Here is a 21,321-nt window from a genome sequence, read left to right on the forward strand (position 1 = left end):
AAGTTATTTTTTCTTCTGTTTCCATACTGTATTCTATGGAAGGAAGTCACTATATGCATCCTACACTTAAAGGGAAAGGAGTTATGCTCCCTTTTTTTAGGGTTGGAGTATCTACATAATTTATTTGGAATTATTCTGCACAGGAGATTTATCTCTTCTCCCTTATTTGTTTATATTAGTAAGGATATAATCCAATACTTCTTCATTTATTTTGTTGCTCAGATTGTTCCAGCTTTGGCCGTTGAGAACACTTTTAGGTGGCTGCTGTGCCCCTGTACATATCTCCATTAGTAAGGTTTTTTTTTTTTTAAAGAACTTGTTTACTTCCTTGTACTATAAGATGGTACAGGCTCATCTTGCCTGTTTTCTGTCCCAGTCCTAGAATCAGCCATTTCTCCAAACAGCTCTGGTTCCTTTCATTGGAGAATGGGGTTAGAGACCAAGATATAGGTGCTAGATGTGCTTACTACTGCAGTGTTATTCTTTCAGTTTCTCTCAGCTGATAAAACAGATGTATGTGTATATACTAAGCTGTGTACATGCACTGTATCTATAAATATTTCTGTATGTAACCACCTGTATCTATATTAAATATTTAATGTCTCCAACTCGAATCCATTTGCACATTATCCTTTTAGCCTCTTCTCCTTGCTTACCTGTAAATTCCTATCTGGGACAAGTCCCTTTGGCTGCTGTTCCTTTTCAGTATATATGTAGTGTAGCAATATCAGAGTTAATAATCTGTAGCCCTCTGGGGAACAACTTTATCAGCTAGAGTAGAGTTCTTACGTGCAGTTCCTTTTCCCTCTAGTTCTACAGACTCTTGCATTTTCAAAGTTAGGTCAGCACCATTTATTCCCCCATCCCCTTCAGTGAGCTTGTTTCATACATTTATACTACAGTTAGATTTTCTCTTTTTTTTTTTTTTTTTTTTTACAGTTAGGTTTTCTTATCTCAGTCTGTATTCTTTGTTGGGATCCTTTGATTTTCTTCATAATTTTTTAAAAAAATTGTATAGACTAAGGATTGCTCTTGTGCTGTAGAGTTCTACAGGTTTTGACAAGTGTGTAGTGTTATATATCCACCAGTCCAAGATCATAAAGAATAGTTTCACTTCTTAAAAATCCCCTGTGGCCTATCTCACACCCATTGGGATAGCTGCTATCAAAACAACAGAAAAAAACAAGTGTTGGTGAGGATGTGAAGAAATTAGAACCCTGTGTGCTGTTGGTGGGAATGTAAAATAGTGCAGCTACTATGAAAACCAGTATGGTGGTTCCAAAAACTTAATCATGGAATTACCATATAATCCTGCAATTCCATTTCTGGGTATTTACCAAAAGAATTGAAAGCAGGTTTTGTTTTGTTTTCCTTTTTTAAAGTAAGCTCTACATCCAAAGTGGGGCTTGAACTCACAACCCTGAGATCACAAGTCACATGCTTTATTGACTGAGCCAGCCAGGTGGTCTGAAAGCAGGGTCTTGAGAGATATATATGTCTATGTTGATAGCATTATTCACAGTAGCTGAAGGATAGAAGCAATTTAGGTATTGATCAACAGATAAATGGATAAGCAAAATGGTATGTGGATACAGTGGAATGTTATTAAGCCTTAAAAAAGAAGGAAATGCTCATCTACGCTACAAAAATGGATGAACCATGAGGACATTATATTAAATGAACTAAGCCACAAAAGGACAAATACTGTGTAATTGCAGTGCATGAGGTACCTAGAATAGCCATAGAGACAGAACATGGAATGATTGCTCAGGGCAGAGGGGAGGAGGGAATGAATAGTTATTGTTTAATGGGTGTAGTTTTAGTTTAGAAGATGAGAAGGGTTCTGGTAGATGGTGGTTGTGGTTGTACAACAATATGAATGGAATTAAAAACACTGAATTGTACACTTAAAAATGATTAAGATGGTAAATACTGTCTTATGTATATTTTTACTCCCCTCCACCAAAAAAAAAAACAAAAAAAAAAAAAACCAAAAAAAACCCCAGAAAACAACAAACCCCTGTGCTCTGTTGATCTTCCCCTGTCCAACTACTGATTTTTTTTTCTTTTTAAATAGCAGTTTTAGATTCACAGCCAAATTGAGCACAAGGTAGAGATTTCCTGTATGTCTCCTGCCCCCAGGTATGCGTAGCGACCTTATTAGCATCTTCCACCAGAGTGGCAAATTTGCTACAGTTGATGGACCCACACTGACAGATCATTATTACCCAAATTCATAGTTTACATTAGAGATCACTCTTGACACTGTACATTCTATGGATTTAGGCAAATGTATAATGACATAGCCACCCTTCAAATATACAGAGTAGTTTCACTGTCTAAAAAATCCTTTGTGCTCCACCTGTTCATCTTTTCCTCTTTTCTAACCCTTGACTACTGATTTTTCTACTGACTTTTCATTACCCTTAAAGGAAAGCCAGTACCCATTAGAAGTAACTATTTCTCTCTCTCACCCAAACTTAGCTTTAGGAAACCACTAATCTTGCTTTTTCTAAGCATTTGCTTGTTGGACATTTCACATAGATGGGACCCTACAATATGTGGTGATATGTAACTGGAACTTACCTTTTTTTTTTTTGTAATAGTATTTATTTATTTTTAAGGTTTATTTATTTATTTTGAGAGAGAGAGAGCGTGAGCACAAGCAGGGAATGGGCAGAGAGGGAGGGAAGGAGAATCCCAAGTAGACTCTGCACTGTCAGATCATGACCTGAGCAGAAATCCAGAATTGGACACTTAACCAACTAAGCTACCCAGGCACCCCTGTAACTGGAACTTTTCAATAAACATAATGTTTCCAAGACTTATCTGTGTTACAGCATATATCAGTAAAATTCACTTTTTTCATTACTAAATAATATTCCCCTGTATGCATATACTACATTGTATTAACCTGTTCATCAGTTTATGGACATTTGGGTTGTTTCTGCTTTTGGCTATTGTGAATAATGCTGCAATGAACATCTGTGGATAACTGTGTGGATGTATGTTTTTATTTCTCTTGGGCATATACTTAGTGGAATTGCTGGGTCATATGGTATCTCTGTGTTTAACTGTTTGAAGAACTCCCAAAATGTTTTGCATTTGCACTAGCAATATAGGAGGGCTCTGATTTCTTCACATCCTTGCCAAAACTTGGTATCATCTGACTTTTTTTTTTTTAACATGTATTTATTATTTTGAGACAGAGAATCCCAAGCAGAGTTGTGCTGTTAGCGTGGAGCCCCACTTGGGGCTTGATCCAATGAACCATGGAATCATGAGCTGAGATCAAGAGTCGGATGCTTAATGGACAATTACAGCCATCGTAGTGGTTATAAAGTGATATCTCATTGTGGTTTTGATTTGCATTTACCTTGTGACAAATAGTGTTGAGCATCTTTTCATGTGCATTTATATATCTTCTTTGGAGAAATGTCTTTTAGCCTCAGTTAACTTTTATTTATTTTTATAAGTTTTTTTTAAGTTTGTTTATTTTTTTGAGAGAGAAGCATGCATGGGGGAGGGGGAGAGAGAATCAGGAGCAGGTTCAGCAGTGTCAGTGTGGAACCCTATGTGGGGCTTGAACTCACCAATTGTCAGATCATGACCTGAGCCAAGGTCAGGTGCCTAACCGACTGAGCCACCAGGGCACCCGGGTGCCCTGGTGGCTCAGGTCATGATCTCACAGTTTCTGATTTTGGGCCCCTCATAGGGTTCTCTGCTGTCAGCACTGAGCCCACTTTGGATCCTCTGTCTCCCTCTGTCTCCGCCCCTCACTGACTTGAGCACAATTGCTCTCTCACACACTCTCAAAAATAAATAGTAAAAAAAAAATCTAAAATATTAATGTTCACGTTAATTAGCTGTGATAGTATGTATTAGTAAAATACAAATAGAAACCAGTATTGAGAAGAAAAGAAATTTAATTGCAATGCTAAGAAGATACTGTATTTATAGTTGGTATTTCTTGTTGAACTTGTCAGCCACTCTTTCAGACTAAGAAGTATTTGATTTTGGCATTTAGATTGAGAAACTTAAAATCCAAGTGCAACTGTTAGCTGTGCTTTCTTTTACTTGTCTTTTGTTTAAGAAACTTTCCCCCTAACTGGCACTCCACTTAGCTTGCTTCCCTTAGCTCTAACCATGATGGCAGTCCTTGTCATTGTCAGGTAGAAACTTTGTTGTTACATCTCCGTAATTTCAGCTATGAAAGACCAGGGAAGATGAGGTCCCAGATATACTTAAAAATAATGAAAACTTCTGTATAATTCATATGTGACCTTTTGAAGTTCGAATTTTATTGCAGAATTTAGTTAATGCCTGGAACTAAGATAATTTTGGCTGTTCTTCAGATCTGTTCTAAGAATAATAATGGCAATATTTTGTAGTGATGCAAGATTACAAATGCTGCAGTGGTATTTACTCATTTTATTGTAGACAGAAAGTTAACTGAAGTCACATTTTTGTTTTCCTTTTTGTAGTTTTACTATATTATCTAGGTCAAGAATCTAGCCCCTTCCCCCTTTTCCTGTATCTTTAATTTTCTTGGTTAGGTAAAATGTTGATCCATTTCTACATTCAACTCCTGTTAGTCCAGAGGTTATTGATTTATTTTGTGGCTTTTATACCCTTTACTTGAACAACAGCTTCTCTCTTATTTCACTCAGCTGTTGATTATTTGGTCAGTTTGGCCTGGAGATTCTGATTCATTAAGTTGTGGTGGTGTTGAGTGGTCAGCCATCTGGAGTTTTATAAAACTTTGCTGGTGATTGTGGTTCTTACCCCTGGCTGAGAAACATTGCTGTTAATTAGCAGACCTTTAAACTGGGTGATCATTAGAATCATCTAGGGAATTTAAAGGCAGTAACAACAAAACAAACCTCCCAAGCCCTATTCTGACCTCCTTAATCAGAATCTGTAGGAATGAGGCCCAGGAGTTTGTATTTTAGAAACATCTGGATGATTCTGATAATACCAAAGTTTGAGAACATTGCTTTACAAGCTCTAAAATCAACTTATATTAAACCAGGGCATTTGGAGAACTTTTTGTATTTGAACTGTATCATAACTTCCTTTTCACTCCCATTGAATTGCTTTTAGGAATACTAGGAATAATTGATTATTGAATGGTTACTATGTTGAGGCAGTGTATCTTCTTGGGGTCAGGTTAAGTGTGTTATTCAAAACTACATCACAGTAAGTGTCAGAACTAGGATATGAATTCAGGTCTCTTTCTGCATTCAGAGACTTCAGTTTTTACCATGAATATTATACTACTATTATTACTTTTGTTGAGAAGCCAGTCATCAGTGTATGTGTAAAGAGATTATTTTTTGAAGGTCCTACCAGTTCGCCAGTTTATCATAAGGACTTTGTTTAGAATATTGCCCACTGCATTACTGTGTGTTCTTTATGAGACAGACTCGTGGAAGAAATTTCTCTTAGGCTTTTTATTCTATAGAAAGTGTTTCCATAGAGGAGGGCACCTTTTGGGATGAGCACTGGGTGTTGTATGGAAACCAATTTGAAAATAAATTTCATATATTGAAAAAAAAAGTGTTTCCTGTGACTTTTCTCATTTTGAATTTGCTGCTAGAAAACTTACAGTCAGATTTCTGGTTCACTGATAACAAATGTATGGATTTTTTTTTTTTTTGTCTGCATTTTGTTTACAAACTGTCTTGGTATCATTTTAAATGTCTCCTTGATCATTTTTGTCATCTTTTTTTTTTTTTTAAGTTTATTTTATTTTGAGAGATAAGCAGGGGAGGAACAGAGAGAAAGAGGGAGAGAGAGAGAATCCCAAGCAGGCTCCGCACTGTCAGAGCAGAACCTGATGTGGGGCTTGAACTCATGAACCCATGAGATCATGACCTGAGCTGAAAATGAGTCAGCCACTTAACCAACTGAGCCGCCCAGACGCCCCCATTTTCTTATCTTTTTAAAAATTATTTTATTTTGCTGTATTACCTTTATAAGTCATTTTAAAGGAAAGTGTTTAAATTAACAAGTGATTTTGAGCCATTTTATATAATTTTGGCTAAATGTCTTTTTGAAAGAGTTGACTTTGGGGAAGGGAGGAACTTCGGATTTGGAATGTGTGTGCCAGGCACAGTGGTAAATGGTTGTTTATTTTCATGTGAACTATTTTGGTCTTTTCAGTACCACAACTTAGTTTAATTAAGTGGTGGTATTCCCATTCTATGGAAGATGAAACTAATGAGAAAGATTAACCTTTGTCACCAAAGCTAAACTTGAACCCAGTTTTGTGTGACTCCAAAACGTTTATTATTTTTTTTTTAAGTGCCTCTAATGGATCTAATTTACGTAACCATTTCTGAATGCTTTCTTAGGGTTATTCATATAATCAACACACATTTGTGGATAACTTTATAGGAAGCACTGTGTCTAACACTGCCTTGTAGAGATTGCCACACTGATTAGAATGTTTTATCCTCAACTTAGCATGTCTTTGAATGGACATTAGATTAGTTAGGGCCCTGGTAGGAAATAGCACAAAAGTTAAATGAGTAGAGTTTAATAAAGATACTGTTCATAAAGATGTGGGCATATGGTCAACTGAACCAAGGTGGATGGTGAAGTACCCTGGAGCTAGTAACAGTTGGGAGCTTTTATTACTTAGGTTGGTCTTAATGGGCAAGGAGAGGGAATAGTTCACTAGACCCCTAATCAGGAGCTTTAAGATAGGGCTGCCTGATAGCATCTGACCTTTAGCACAGGAACAAAGGAGGTTTACTGTTAATTGGTAGGGAGAGAGCTGCAGGAATAAAAACCTTGGCCTCACTTTCATCTTTTTTGTGCCTTCCATTGACTGAACACAAGTTAAGCCCAAGTTAAAGAGCAAGGGAGCCCACTCACTGATGTAGTCTACTGGGTCCAGAGAAGTATTAAAGGTAGACAGTGATTCTGGGAGGGGAAACAGCACAGTCATGGTCTTTGTTCTAAAGGAGCTCATCCTGCTGGCAAGATATATATTCAGCAAATTATTATAAGTGTGATTATAAGTGATGAATTATTATAAGTGTGATTATAAGTGATGGGTGCTAAATACAAGGTGCTGTGGAAATGCATCACATCATAGATGTACCTAGTCTGAAGGGTCTGAGAAGGCTTCTGTGTGGGAGGTTCTTACACATCCTGTTTCTTTGAAAACAAAACGAGATCGGGGTCCCTGGGTGGCTCAGTTGATTAAGCATCCAACATCAGCTCGGGTCATGATCTCACCATTCCTGAGTTCAAGTCCTGCCTCGGAGCCTGGTGCCTGCTTGGGACTCAGTGTCTCCTGCTTTCTCTACCCCTCTCCCGCTCGTGCTCTGTCCATGTCTATCTCAAAAATAAATACACATTAAAATTTAAAACAGATTTCTGGTCTCCTCTAGGGCTTCTGATGTACTAGGTATGGGGTGGTGTTGGGGAATGTTTTTAAAAAATCTTATCTTGGTGATTCTGTCAGTCATTTATTAAAGTTACTGAGAGGCCACTATGCCTGAGGCTTACAGGTTGAGGGGGAGGGTGGTGTGAGATGAAGCTAGAAAGGTGATTGGTAGAGTCTTGTAGATCATTCTTTTTTTTTTTTTTAAACATTTATTCATTTTTGAGAGACAGAGACAGAGCGTGAGTGAGGGAGGAACAGAGAGAGGGAGACACAGAATCCGAGGCAGGCTCCAGGCTCTGAGCTGTCAGCACAGAGCCCAGCGCTGGGCCCGAACCCACGGACCGTGAGATCATGACCTGAGCCGAAGTCGGACACTTAACCAACTGAGCCACCCAGGTGCCCCATCTTGTAGATCATTCTTAAAGATTTTGGACCTTGTTCTAAGGTAGTAGGTAGATATTGGGAATTTTTTTCCAAGCTACCTTATGTGCTTTCTCCTTCTCTATATATTTTAATGTTTATTTTGAGAGAGAGAGAACATGTGTGCATGGGGGAGGGGCAGAGAGAGGGTGAAAAAGGTTCTCAAGTGGCTTGCTGTGTCAGTGCAGAGCCTGACACTGGGCTCAGTTTCTCAGGACGAGATCATGATCTGAGCGGAAATTAAGAGTCAGATGCTTACCTGACTGAGCCACCCAGGTGCCGCTACCTTATGTACTCTATATCTAGCTTCTTCTGCCTCTCTCCACAGCTTCTAATTCCCATGTCTGGCTTCATTTCTTTGATGTCATTCTCTAAACTTCCAATTCCTCAGTAGAAAATAGTTATCAAGGAGACTGGAGAAATAAAGAATTAGTGACAACTGTAACACTGTGTCTCCTCTGAGCCCTAGGATAGTAACTGCATTCTAAAGTTCAGCAGTTTCCGTGGAGGATTAGAGTCAAGGTCATTTTGTGTTTTCTCAAGTGAACAGAATCTGAAATGACCTCTCCCTATCTTAAATATTTCTTGGTATCTAGAGTCATGATAAACATAAAAGCAAAAAACTGTAAGATGTAGGGAATTATATAGAGTTACAGTTTGAAATGAAAGAAGTAAAACATTACTTTTGGAAACCCTAAAGATTTGAGATTCTCATTCTGGAAAAAATTTCATTATTTAAAAGACAGTATTTTGTGTATTAAAGAGACACTCTGAGCCATCATTGCATTTGAAGAAATATTTTACATATGTTACAAATACTAGATAAAGAAGGAGGAGGCATAAAAGTCCATCAGTATCATTTCTAAAGTATAAAACCTGCTTACATAAGAAATGTGGTGCCTAAGAATACCTGTAATTCTGTTTAGTAAAAGGAAACAAAGGAATATAGCTTGCTGTTAACTTTATAGAGTTGTGAAATATAATTGCTAAATCAAAAATTCTGACTGGTAGTTGTATATATTAAAGTGACTTCTCCATGTTAATCTGTTCCTTACTACCCAGTGAATTCTATTTTTTGTGGTATTATTTTCATTTTCTTGAGTTTTGTAAGTATTGTAGATACTAGATCTGCAGGTAGTAACACTCTGCCTTCTCTTTTTGTAATGTTTATACCTCTAATTTCTTGAATTTTAATAGTATTTTATTAGTGCATTAAAATATCACAGGACATATCAGATCAAACACCAACATCTAAATACTAATGCACAAATAGTATGAAAGTTGTTTTTGTTTATGTAAAGGATTTATTAAGCTCTTAGTAGACTATAAGTTCTTTTTTTTTTTTTTAAATTTTTTTTTTTTTTCAATGTTTATTTATTTTTGGGACAGAGAGAGACAGAGCATGAACGGGGGAGGGGCAGAGAGAGAGGGAGACACAGAATCGGAAACAGGCTCCAGGCTCCGAGCCATCAGCCCAGAGCCTGACGCGGGGCTCGAACTCACGGACCGCGAGATCGTGACCTGGCTGAAGTCGGACGCTCAACCGACTGCGCCACCCAGGCGCCCCAATAAGTTCTTTTTTTTAAAAATATTTTTAATGTTTATTTTTGAGAGACAGAGCATGAGTGGGGGAGGGGCAGATAGAAGGAGACACAGAATCCAAAGCAGGCTCCAGGCTCTGAGCTGTCAGCACAGAGCCCCACGCATGGCTCGAAATTCATGAACCGTGACATCATGACCTGAGCCGAAGTCAGATGCTTAACCAACTGAGCCACCCAGGTGCCCCAGTAGGCTATAAGTTCTAAGTGCAGGATTTACTTTTAATTTTTGTGTCTCCCATCTAGCGATTTATTGGGTCTTAAACCCTGAGCCTTTTCACTTTTGTAAAATAGGAGTATTGATACTTAACATCAGGTGAGATTAAATGAGATGCTATATAAAGCGCTCAACACAACATCTGGAACAACTGGCAGTTTTATTTATTCATTTCAACAAATGAGAGTTGAGCAAAGCACTACGGCTATAATGTGAGCAAAACCAGGCTTGGTAGAAGAGAATGCAGTTATCAGCCACACAAAGAGTAACAAAATTCTTTAAGATAATATTGATATAAAAATCTAACCTACTTAATTCAAGGAAGGTTTCCCTATAGAAAAGATGTTGACAAAGATCTGAAAAAAATATGTAACTAGGAGCTAGTTAGCAACAGGAGTGTGCCAAAGGGCAGGAGGGTGAATTGAGACAGAGGGTGTAGCAGGTGCAAACCCCTTTAAACGGGGTGTGTAGCCCTTTCTCAAATGGGATAAAAACCTGCCAGTGTGGTTGGAACAATACAGATACAGATGTATTGGTTGAGGTTGATGAGGTAGACTGCCATTCACAGAGCATTTACTTTGTTCATGTACTTCTTACAATTTAAGGTACATATATTGACATCTTTTTTTTTTTTTTTTTTTTTTTTACAGATGAGGAAACTAAGGCAGAGAAGTTAAGTGGCTTGTCTAGGGTGACACATCTAATAAATAGCAGATTTTTAAAAAATGTTTATTTTTGAGTGAGAGAGTGAGAACACAAGCAGCGGAGAGGCAAAGAGAGGGAGACACGGAATCCTGAAGCAGGCTTCAGGCTTTTAGCTGTCAGCACAGAGCCGGATGTGGGGCTCAAACCCACGAACCGTAAAATCGTGACCTGAGCCGAAGTCAGATGCTTAACTGACTGAGCCACCCAGGTGCCCCATAAATGACAGATTCTGAATTTGAACCCAGGCAGCCTGGCTGTGGAATCAGTGCTCTTAACAGTTGTATAGTATTGCCTGGCATTACTTTTGCATTTTGAAAAGATCATGGGCTCATTGTGAAAAACAGATGAGAAGGTGACTAGAAAGGATATGGAGAGACCAGATAAGAGGTTACTGCAGTATACCAGGAAAGGTAATTGTAGCTTGGTGTAGAGAGATGACAGAGAAGATGCAGAGAAGTTGATAGTTTACTATTACATAGGGTGAGTTTAATCTGGGTCAATAAATGAAGAATCAGTGAGCCTGAAACACTTGTATAAACATGGCTACATGCTGTCTCACTGCACAATATTTGTAAGTAACAACTGCTGAATTATCTGTTGGAATAAAAACTGTGAGGCCATTATAAACTCATTTAGATTTATTTGTTACTACCATCCAAGATTTTTATATTAAATACATGATAGAAAAAGATGTTAATCTACAAAATAATGGGTTGTTTATATTAATTCTACAAACTTCTCAGTGTACTTGATGCTGTAAAGCTCTTCTAGTTTTTTTTTTTTAATTTTTTCTAACATTTATTTTTGAGAGACAGAGCATGAAGGGGGAGGGGCAGAGAGAGAGGGAAACACGGAATTGGAAGCAGGCTCCAGGCTCTGAGCTGTCAGCACAGTGCCAGACGCGGGGCTTGAACTCCCTAACCGTGAGATCATGACCTGAGCTGAAGTCGGTGACTCAACCAACTGAGCCACCCAGGCGCCTTGCACCTCTTCTAGTTCTTATTAGACCGTTAAATACTCTTTAAAACAAAAATAAATTGCAGTATAAAGCTATTCTCAGATATGGGAATGTGGAGCAAAAGAAAAACACTCTAAGTATAAATATAAGTTAATTTACTTTGAGAGAGAGAGCGAGCGAGCGAGCATGAGCAGGTCAAGAGGGCAGGGGGAGAGAGAGAATCTTAAGCAGTCTGTATCCTCAGTATGGAGCCCAACATGGGCCTTGATCCTATGACCGTGGGATCATGACCTAAACTGAAATCAAGATTCAGGCATTCAACTGACTGAGCCATGTAGGTGCCCCTATATTTCTATTTTAACATCCTGCTATAACTAACTGTGTCCTACATTAATGTATTTTGTTATTAAAACCTTTTTATCCTAGAAAGTTAAAAGATGTAATAAAGACATTAATATCTATGTTTAGTATTTTACTTTTTATTTCTTTAATCAATTCTAATCCTTTCTATAATTCTAAGTACCATTGATTGACACAGACTACCTAATTATTTAATTGTGAAAAACTTTGTTTTTTATAAAATGTCTGGAACACATGGATTCACTTTGGTTCAGGAATAAGCAAACTGTATGGATTAAGAATCCTTCCAATTAGGGATAAGTGGGGAAGTGATAGTTGGAGAATATAAAACGGAATCTAAGGCGAATGAATGGCAGGATCCTTCCCTTCTCACACTACCTTCTGAGTAACACAGGCAAGATTGAGCAAGGTTGGTTTCCTCACAGGATTAGAAACTGTGTTGGACTAGAGGAGGGTATCAGAACCCGAGTCTTGAGGAGGGCTTGTACACAGGAAGGTGACCTGTAGTATTAAGACAGAGCCTAAGCTGGGTGGAGACATCCACATGAGGGGATGATGTACTCAGTGTGGAATGTTCAGAGCATGAGTAGGATGGGGATGACCACATGGGAGGGTTGAGACAGAGGCATCTATAACCCACTGCAGTATTTTGGAGGCTGAGTGGTATGCAGGAGGGCAGTCAGGCTCAGGATAATGGAACCTAGGTGTAATGAGGGGGAAATCCATGTGGATGGGTGAGCACAGTAGCATTAGCCCAATGCAGAATGTCAGAGTAAAGGGCAGCAGCATCAGTCTAATGAGTGATATGAAGGCTGAGTATAGCTAAGAAGGTATTTAGGTGGGGAGTGGTGGCAGTAGCAATGAGAGATTGGTTATATGTTGAGGATCATTTAAATGTGTAAATAAATATATTAAGGGTAAAGGGAGCCAGGTTTTTCACTTTGGAGAAAGGAATTACAAATACTGAAAGGGTATTGGTGGTTGGTATTAGATTGGAATTGGAGATAGTGGTGTGACTTCATGATTTTCAATGTTTATAGATATGTAAAAGGATAATTGTATTATGTCCATCTTGTACATCTGTATGTATGTGTACATTTTCTGTAGGTCTTTTCATTGAGAGGGCCTTGGGGTGGTGATATACCAATGAGGAATGAGTATACCTAGTATCTAAATCTTGGCTTCTGAAATATCTTTCTCCATTAAAAGTAACCAGAGCTCCCTGGAGAAATAGCTAATTCCAGGGCTAGGGCAGGAAAAATACAGGATTAGCCTGAACTGTCTTATGCCTCAAGTAAGGAAGTGCTCAAAGAATGATAAGAACATGTCAGAAACATGCCAGCCTAAAAAGGCTCGCACTGGCCAAATGTGGGATAATTTAAACATCAAAATAATGATGGTTATGAATGATAATCCATGGAATAAAATAGGAACCTGTGAGTCCATACTGATAAAAAACAAAAATAAATGAATAAACTTAAAGTTTGAAGAAAAAGACATTTCATAGTTCACAGTTGATCACAAAGGGAAAAATAGTATTTTATAATGGAGAGGCTTGGAGTGATCACCTTAATCAAGTGATCAGTTAGCATCATCAGTAATGGGACTGATGGAAGTCCTATGCCACTGGATTGAAGGCAATGAGGAGGAGACTGCATCTTTTCCTGCCAAAGATGCTTAATGTGAATCATAGGGAAAGATCAGACAAACTCAAAATTGATGGTCTTTGTGCAAAATAATTGGCTTGAAACCTTCAAAAGTGTAAATTGTGAAAGATAAGACTGAGGAACTAGTAACAGATTGAAGGAGACTAAAGAAGAAACATGACAATATTGTAACATACCATTCTAGACGTGGTTCTGTTGTTGTAAAGGACATTATTGGACCAACTGACAAAACTTGAATGAGTTCTGAGAATTAGACAGTAATATTGTATCATTGTTAATTTTCTGATTTTGGTGGTTATATTTTTATATAGGAGAGTGTCCATGTTTGTAGAAAAGAGTAAATTTAGGGGTGAGAAAAAAAAGTAAATGTGAAATGTGAAAAGTAGAAACAGCAAGTACACCAACAGCTCTTTGGAGGAATTTGCTAAGAAAGGAAACATAAATGGGGCTGGATGGGGGAACAGAGTAAGGGACTTTTTTGCTTTTTGTCTTTTTTTTTTTTTTATTTTTTTTAAATTTTTTTTTTAACATTTTTTTTTTTTTTATTTATTTTTTTGGGACAGAGAGAGACAGAGCATGAACGGGGGAGGGGCAGAGAGAGAGGGAGACACAGAATTGGAAACAGGCTCCGGGCTCTGAGCCATCAGCCCAGAGCCCGACGCGGGGCTCGAACTCACGGACCGCGAGATCATGACCTGGCTGAAGTCGGATGCTTAACCGACTGCGCCACCCAGGCACCCCTGTCTTTTTTTTTAATATGGATGATATTAATGGGATGTATGTTTATGATGAATAAGAAAGATCTAGGTCTTGATAATGTGGGAGAGGGTACAATTTCAGAAGTAATGTACTTAAGTAAGAAATGGCATGGGATCAGTGCGCAAATGAATTGATCTTAGGATCAGGGATCAGTGGAACAGAGACAAATGTAGAGTACAAGCTGATAGTTTAGTAATCTGAAGATGAGGTAATTATAGATTGCTTCAATTTTCTTAGTGACAGTGGAATCTAAATTAGTAGCTGAGAATGAGGAAAGATGGTACTGGAGGTTTCATGAGCAAGAGGAAATGGCAAATAGTGAAGAGTTAGAGAGTGAACAGACCAGGAAAATGTAGTAGGATTAAAGGGCACCTCTGAAGGCCCCCCTGAGTTTTGTGGTAAAAAATTTAAAAGTGAGGCTAAGCATTATGGATGGCTGTTTTTCTCCAGCTTTGTTCAGCTGACTGGATATAGGCATATAGAGGAGTTACACAACTGGATATAACCAGGGTTGGATTTTATCAGAAATACAACAAAGGAGAAGGGCAAAGGAGTTGAGGATACTTTCAAGGGAGTGATTATTGTGATAGACTAAATGAGACTACGCAACACTCACCCTCTCCACCTTGATGTTTTATCAGAAAGGGGACTTATTTTACATTGGCTTGCTTGCTTCTAAGATTCTTAGGAAAAGAAGTAAGTAGTTGGGTTCTCTACAGCGGTAACTAATCAGACTTCTTCCACATGCTGTGTTAAGATTATTCATTGAGTACGTTGAAGAATGCTTGGGAATCCAAAGAATTTTTTCCCCTGTTAAAAAGTGGTATAGATTTTAAAGATTTTACCAGCTTTATTCAACAATTTCAGTCAGGCAGGATCCAGTCTAGATAGAAAGGACCTCTCAGGAGCTGTAGCAGATGAGACTTATAGGCGGAAGGGAGCAGGAAGAAGGAAGTTCTACTAGTCAAAAAAGCATATTGGTTATTGCAAGGTTACTTTCCTGTAGGGGATGACAGCATCTATCAGGCAGATTATCTAACTAATGCTGATCAGGCGATTCCTGATTGGTTTAAAATTTCATTTCTGGAAGAGCCAAAACTGTAATTCTCAGGTTGCTATGTGGGGCTTAGCATAAGCAAATTCATTCTAAGCCCTCCCCCCACCATTGCCTTTATACTGAGGCAGAAACATTAAATGGTATATCTGTATAATAATTTTTGAAATTGTTAAATAAGTTCTCAGGTTCTATTTCCTTGTACCAAAAATGTTTATCATGAAGGTCAAATGTATTTCCCTTACTAATGGTTTTCAACATTTAACACACATTTCCAATTCCAAGTTTTGGTTGCTGTCATCTTCTCTCTAGCATCTTACCCAGAATCTCATCACCCCCATTTTTCATCCTTCAGAGTTTAACTTAAAACTCTCCTGGGGGCACCTGAGTGGCTGGCTCAGTCAGTTAAGTGTTTGACTCTTGATTTTGACTTGGGTCATGATCTCTTAGTGGGATCAAGCCCTACATCGGGCTTTTTGTGGACAGCTTGGGGCCTGCTTGGAATCCCCCCCCCTCCAATAAATAAACAAACAAAACAAAACTCTCTTGACTTTGTCTCATTTATGTGTTTTTTAAACCTATGAGAGCTCATAGAGGGCACACCCTACTTCTCCCATGTGTCCTTTGTACCCAGGTCACTTCAGAGCATTTCTGTTTCTCTTAAGTAGTTTTCATATAATTTCTTGGCTTCTGATCTCTAGATTACCAGTGTATCTTCTAGAAGAAGCATAGACCAGGTTTCTCAAACTTGGCTGTATTGATATTTGGGCTAGATAATTTTTTTGTTGAGGCACGGAGCTGTCCTATGCGCAGTAACAGGTTTAACAGCATCCCTGGCCTCTACCCAGAAGTTACCAGTAGCAATCCCCACTCCCTCCTCTCACCGTTGTGGCATCCCAGAATGTCTCCAGACATTGTCATATGTCCCCTTTGGTGGGAAGGGGTCAAAATTGACCCTGGTTGAGAACCATATTGTAGACGGTTGAACTAATAAAGGTTGTGCATCTGTCTTCAAGTCTGGTATATATCTAATGTATATATAATTTAAATTTTTAGAAAAAGTTGAATATTGGGGCACTTGTGTGGCTCGGTCAGCTAAGCGTCCAACTCTTGATTTCAGCTCAGGTCATGATCTCGTGGTTTGTGGGTTCAAGACCTGTATCAGGCTTTGCGCGGACAGCACGTCTCGCATGCTCTCGCGCTCGCTCACTCTCTCTCCCTCCCTCCCCCATCCCTCCCTCCCTCCCCCATCCCTCCCTCCCTCTCCCTTCCTCCCTCCCTCTCTCCCTCCCTCCCTCCTTCCCTCCCTCTCTCCCTCCCTCCCTCTCTCCCTCCCTCTCTCCCTCCCTCTCTCCCTCCCTCCCTTTCTCTCTCTCTCTCCCTCTCCCTCCCTTTCTCTCTCTCCCTCCCTTTCTCTCTCTCCCTCCCTCCCTTTCTCTCTCTCCCTCCCTCCCTTTCTCTCTCTCCCTCCCTCCCTTTCTCTCTCTCTCTCCCTCTCCCTCCCTTTCTCTCTCTCCCTCCCTCCCTTTCTCTCTCTCCCTCCCTCCCTTTCTCTCTCTCCCTCCCTCCCTTTCTCTCTCTCCCTCCCTCCCTTTCTCTCTCTCCCTCCCTCCCTTTCTCTCTCTCCCTCCCTCCCTTTCTCTCTCTCCCTCCCTCCCTTTCTCTCTCTCCCTCCCTCCCTTTCTCTCTCTCCCTCCCTCCCTTTCTCTCTCTCCCTCCCTCCCTTTCTCTCTCTCCCTCTCTCCTCTCTTCTGCCCCTCCCCCTGCTCACAGTGTGAACATTCCTTCTCTCTCAAAATAAATGAATAAATAAAACACTTAAGGAAAAAAAGTTGGATATAACCTTAAATTTTGTAAACATTAAATCATTTTAAGTGAACTGGGTGAATATACCTTTAATATGAAAACAGGCCATTGATAGATTTTTACTGACCTGAAATGAATGAAAACAGCTTATTCTCAAGGAAATCCACTAGTGAATTTCTTCGTAAAGCCATTAATTTGTCCACTTAGTTTTTGTAATTAAAAAAATCTGAATTTCTTCAAAGAAGATGGATATACACACATATATAATGACTGAGCAATTGTCTTTCTTAACTACCCTGCATCTTTTCATGTTCAGTATAAAGCCACAAGATTCGTCAACATCCAGTATTAACTGATATTTGCTATTAAGAGAAAAAGTTTCTACATAGTCTCTAGATTTTAATTTTTACAATGTTTATATTTACCTTGACATTAGTAAGAATAAAAAGAGTAGAAAAACGTAACTCGATTTGCTTATAATTAAAGATTTGACTATGTGAATTCAAATGCTAGTCTGTAAAGAAACCATTCTGTTTTTACAAAAACATTAAAATTAAAATCTTCTATTTATGTAGTCACAAAACATTAAGATCCCTGAATGATCTAATCCATAATTCGTATCTGTAATCCTAAGGAAGGACAGTCAATTCTCCTCAAAAATTTATGCCACAGATGACAACACATAGCTCCTTTAAAAAGTTAAAGGTTGGGGCGCCTGGGTGGCGCAGTCGGTTGAGCGTCCGACTTCAGCCAGGTCACGATCTCGCGGTCCGTGAGTTCGAGCCCCGCGTCGGGCTCTGGGCTGATGGCTCGGAGCCTGGAGCCTGTTTCCGATTCTGTGTCTCCCTCTCTCTCTGCCCCTCCCCCGTTCATGCTCTGTCTCTCTCTGTCCCAAAAATAAATAAACGTTGAAAAAAAAAATTTAAAAAGTTAAAGGTTAAAAGATTTTCAAGTCAATTGAGGCCTTGCATTTTGGCATATCCAGTAACACTTACAGATGTTCAGGGCCACGGTGTCTTGCTTTGCCCACTAGTAATCTCATCTGGTAACATGTTAAAATTGACTTAAAGTTGGGCACATGTCACCTTTTTAAAAAATCAAAGTTTGTTTAAAAGAAGATCAGGACGGGGCACCTGGATGGCTCAGTCGGTTAAGCATCCGACTTTGGCTCAGGTCATGATCTCACAGTTCATGAGTTCGAGCCCTGCATCGGCCTCTGTGCTGACAGCTCAGAGCCTGGAGCCTGCTTCAGATTCTGTCTCCCCCCCTCTCTCTGCCCCTGCCCCACTCATGCTCTGTCTCTCTCTGTTTCTTGAAAATGAATAAACGTTAAAAGAAAAAAAAAATTTAAATAAGAAAAGGATTTTTGTTGTGTTGAGTGTTTGATATAACTTGCTGTATCATTGTGTATGTGATAACTTCATGAGAATTAAAATAATACCCTTATTCAGTTAAAAAGAAGTCCTAAAAGTTCTGTAAAACTATAGTTACTACTTGTTACAAATAAGTAAAAGTAACATATTGAACACTTACTATATATATGTATATATAGTTTTTTTGTTTTGTTTTGTTTTGGTTTTTGAGAGAGAATATGAGCATGTGTAAGCAGGGGAGGGGCAGAGAGAGAGGCTCATGCCCAGCACGGAGCCCGATGCTCCATCCCATGACCCTGGGATCATGACCTGAGCCAAAGTCAAGAGTCTGATGCTCAAACAACTGAATAACCCAGGTGCCTCATATGTATTTTATTTTATTTTATTTTTTTAATAATTTTTTTAAAAAAGTTTATATTTGAGAGAGAGCACGAACAGGGTAGAGGCAGAGAGATGGAGAGAGCGTATCCTAAGTAGGCTCTCAGAGCAGAGCCTGATGTGGGGGCTTGAACTCATAAACTGTGAGATCATGACCTGAGCTGAAGTCGGACACTCAACCAACTGAGTCACCCAGGCATCCCTGTATTTTAATTTTTAAAGTAAAGTTGTAAAACAAACACAAGGTTGACAGTGTTTGGTTAGTTCCCCAGATCTACTCTGAAATTGTAGTGGTCCATGAAGTTGAAAAGTTCAGGAACCCCATTTCTTAGACTACTCAATTGCCAGGTTAAGTAACAAGCCCAGGCAGTTTTTCCGGGGGCAGTTTTCCCCAGTTTCCCTTGGCTGTTCACTCTTACTGCTTTCTACCCCAGATAGCCAAAGAACTGTGCCCTGTACTTTATAACTTGGATGCTTGAAAGTGTCTCTACTGCAGGGGCATTCAAGCTCTCTTAATAGAGAACCTCATGTTGAAAAATTTAATATGTACAGGTCATTACTTTTTTTATTGATAACAGTGATTAGACTGTAAAATAAATGAATTTTTAGTAATTAAAAAATTTTAACAGTTAAGTATCTGACTTCTGATCTCAGCTCATGTTATGACCTCAGGATCTTGAGTTCAGGCCCCATGTTGGGCGCAGCACAGGGGGTGAAGCCTACTTCTTTTTTTTTTTTTTTTTTTAATTTTTTTTTTCAACGTTTATTTATTTTTGGGACAGAGAGAGACAGAGCATGAACGGGGGAGGGGCAGAGAGAGAGGGAGACACAGAATCGGAAACAGGCTCCAGGCTCTGAGCCATCAGCCCAGAGCCCGACGCGGGGCTCGAACTCATGGACTGCGAGATCGTGACCTGGCTGAAGTCGGACGCTTAACCGACTGTGCCACCCAGGCGCCCCTGGGTGAAGCCTACTTCTAAACAAACAAATAAATAAAAGCAGTAAGATGCAGTCAACTATATTCATAGAAAAGCGAGACAGTCAGTACTTTTTATAGTGTTAAAAATTATCAAGAATTACAGCATTAGGTAGAGCCCTAAGATATTGTATCTTTCAGCTTTTAGCAGTTTTATAAAGGAGAATGAACTTTCCAAGTCAGGTGGGCACAAACATTACATGGAATTTAGCCATTCAGAAATTCCTGGAGAGTGCTGAGATTTATATAGCCATTTTGAAAAATCCCAGAAATAATATTTCTTCTTATGAGGAAGTTTAATTTTGATTCAGGGTTTCTTTAATTTGTACAGTCACATTGACAGGAAAGATACTTGATGATTCAGACCCATCTTGAGGTTTGCTTTCCAAAAGCAGCCATTGAGTCATACTTTGAAATTTGTAACTCTTCTAAATCTCTTTATTTCACACTTCTCTAACATACTGCAGTTCTTCACAGGTTATGATTTTACTGAAGTCAGGACAATTTAGCAAGGAGAAATGAGTAAACCTCTATTAGCCATGTGCTCCATACACATAATACCTCAGTCTGAATACTTTGGACAAATCATTAATGCTTTTGTCTTTTTCCTGCAGTGTCAAATGGAAGGACTCCCAACTTTGTACCCCTCACAAACCAGTCAAGCTCTTAGAACTCATTTCTCTATAAAATAAGGATACTACCACTGACTTCATAGGGTTGTGGGTGAAGATTAAATGAAATAATGCATATAAAGTTCCTCCATACTTTGGGGGGCACTGGTGTGTACATACCTTCAAGTATCTTTATACATTCTTACCCATGAACCCTGAGGGCCCTACAAGTTGGGTCTCTCAGGGTCTTTTGATTCTAAAGCCTCCTAATTTAAAGAAGTAGTGTATTAAATCTCTTCAACAAGTTTCTATATAATAAGATTTCCAGACTATTTCAAGTCTTCCAGTTAGCACAAAAGCAAGTAATGGTTTAAAGTAGAACAGTGAAAAAAAAAATTCAGAATCTTGATCACTTGCTCTGATGCATGATATTATTAATCTTACCTGTGTTGCCATAGAAACAATCCAGATAAATGCTGCATTGGAAGAAGTGCATAACCAATAAGTAGCTGAAGCTTCCCCTCTTTTGTTGTAGGTGTCTCTCAATATTGTAGAAGACTTTTTAATTTCTATATAAGCAATTAGAGAGGCCTCAGGCCTAGATAAGAGATTTTGGCTAAAAATCTTAGGTAGTCATTTGTTGGATACTGCTCTCTGAATATTTTAGTGAAAGCGTATTTCAGACCCAATCTTTAGCACTACTAGCTATCAGTAGTCATTTGGTATTAATGCCACCAGAAAGGAAAACAGTATTGATGCCTGAAATACGAATTTTTAAGAGAAAAATTCAGGAAACTAATGGCCCATTAATTATGGGATAAAATAATAATTCTAAAAATACGTAACCAATTTATTAGGTCACACTTAAAAGCCTTTAATTTATTGTATTCCTGTGCTTAAATGAAGGCATAGTAAAATTCAAGAGAAATTGAGATTCAAAACAGATTTTACTTCTGAGCTGGGAATACAACGAAAAGTAACAGACTACTGTCCATTTATAATATCTTTTTAGCACTTTTATTGTATTTCATTGCCACTTG

At 38.8% G+C, this 21,321-nt stretch overlaps 1 protein-coding gene and 1 long non-coding RNA gene across 7 annotated transcripts in view; both read left to right on the plus strand.

Moving 5' to 3' along the window:
- FNBP1L (formin binding protein 1 like) overlaps window positions 1-21,321 on the plus strand; it is a 124,586-nt gene that overhangs the window by 12,666 nt on the left and 90,599 nt on the right. The gene's annotated exons all lie outside the window — the stretch shown is intronic.
- Window positions 16,863-19,421, plus strand: LOC147578175 (uncharacterized). Its single transcript, XR_015254216.1, has 2 exons — window positions 16,863-17,648; window positions 17,880-19,421. It is a non-coding gene; the product is annotated as an uncharacterized LOC147578175 (long non-coding RNA).

This window comes from Puma concolor, chromosome C1 (genome assembly GCF_028749965.1).
Source record: "Puma concolor isolate L17-30 chromosome C1, mPumCon1.1.hap2, whole genome shotgun sequence".
Taxonomy (NCBI): domain Eukaryota; kingdom Metazoa; phylum Chordata; class Mammalia; order Carnivora; family Felidae; genus Puma; species Puma concolor.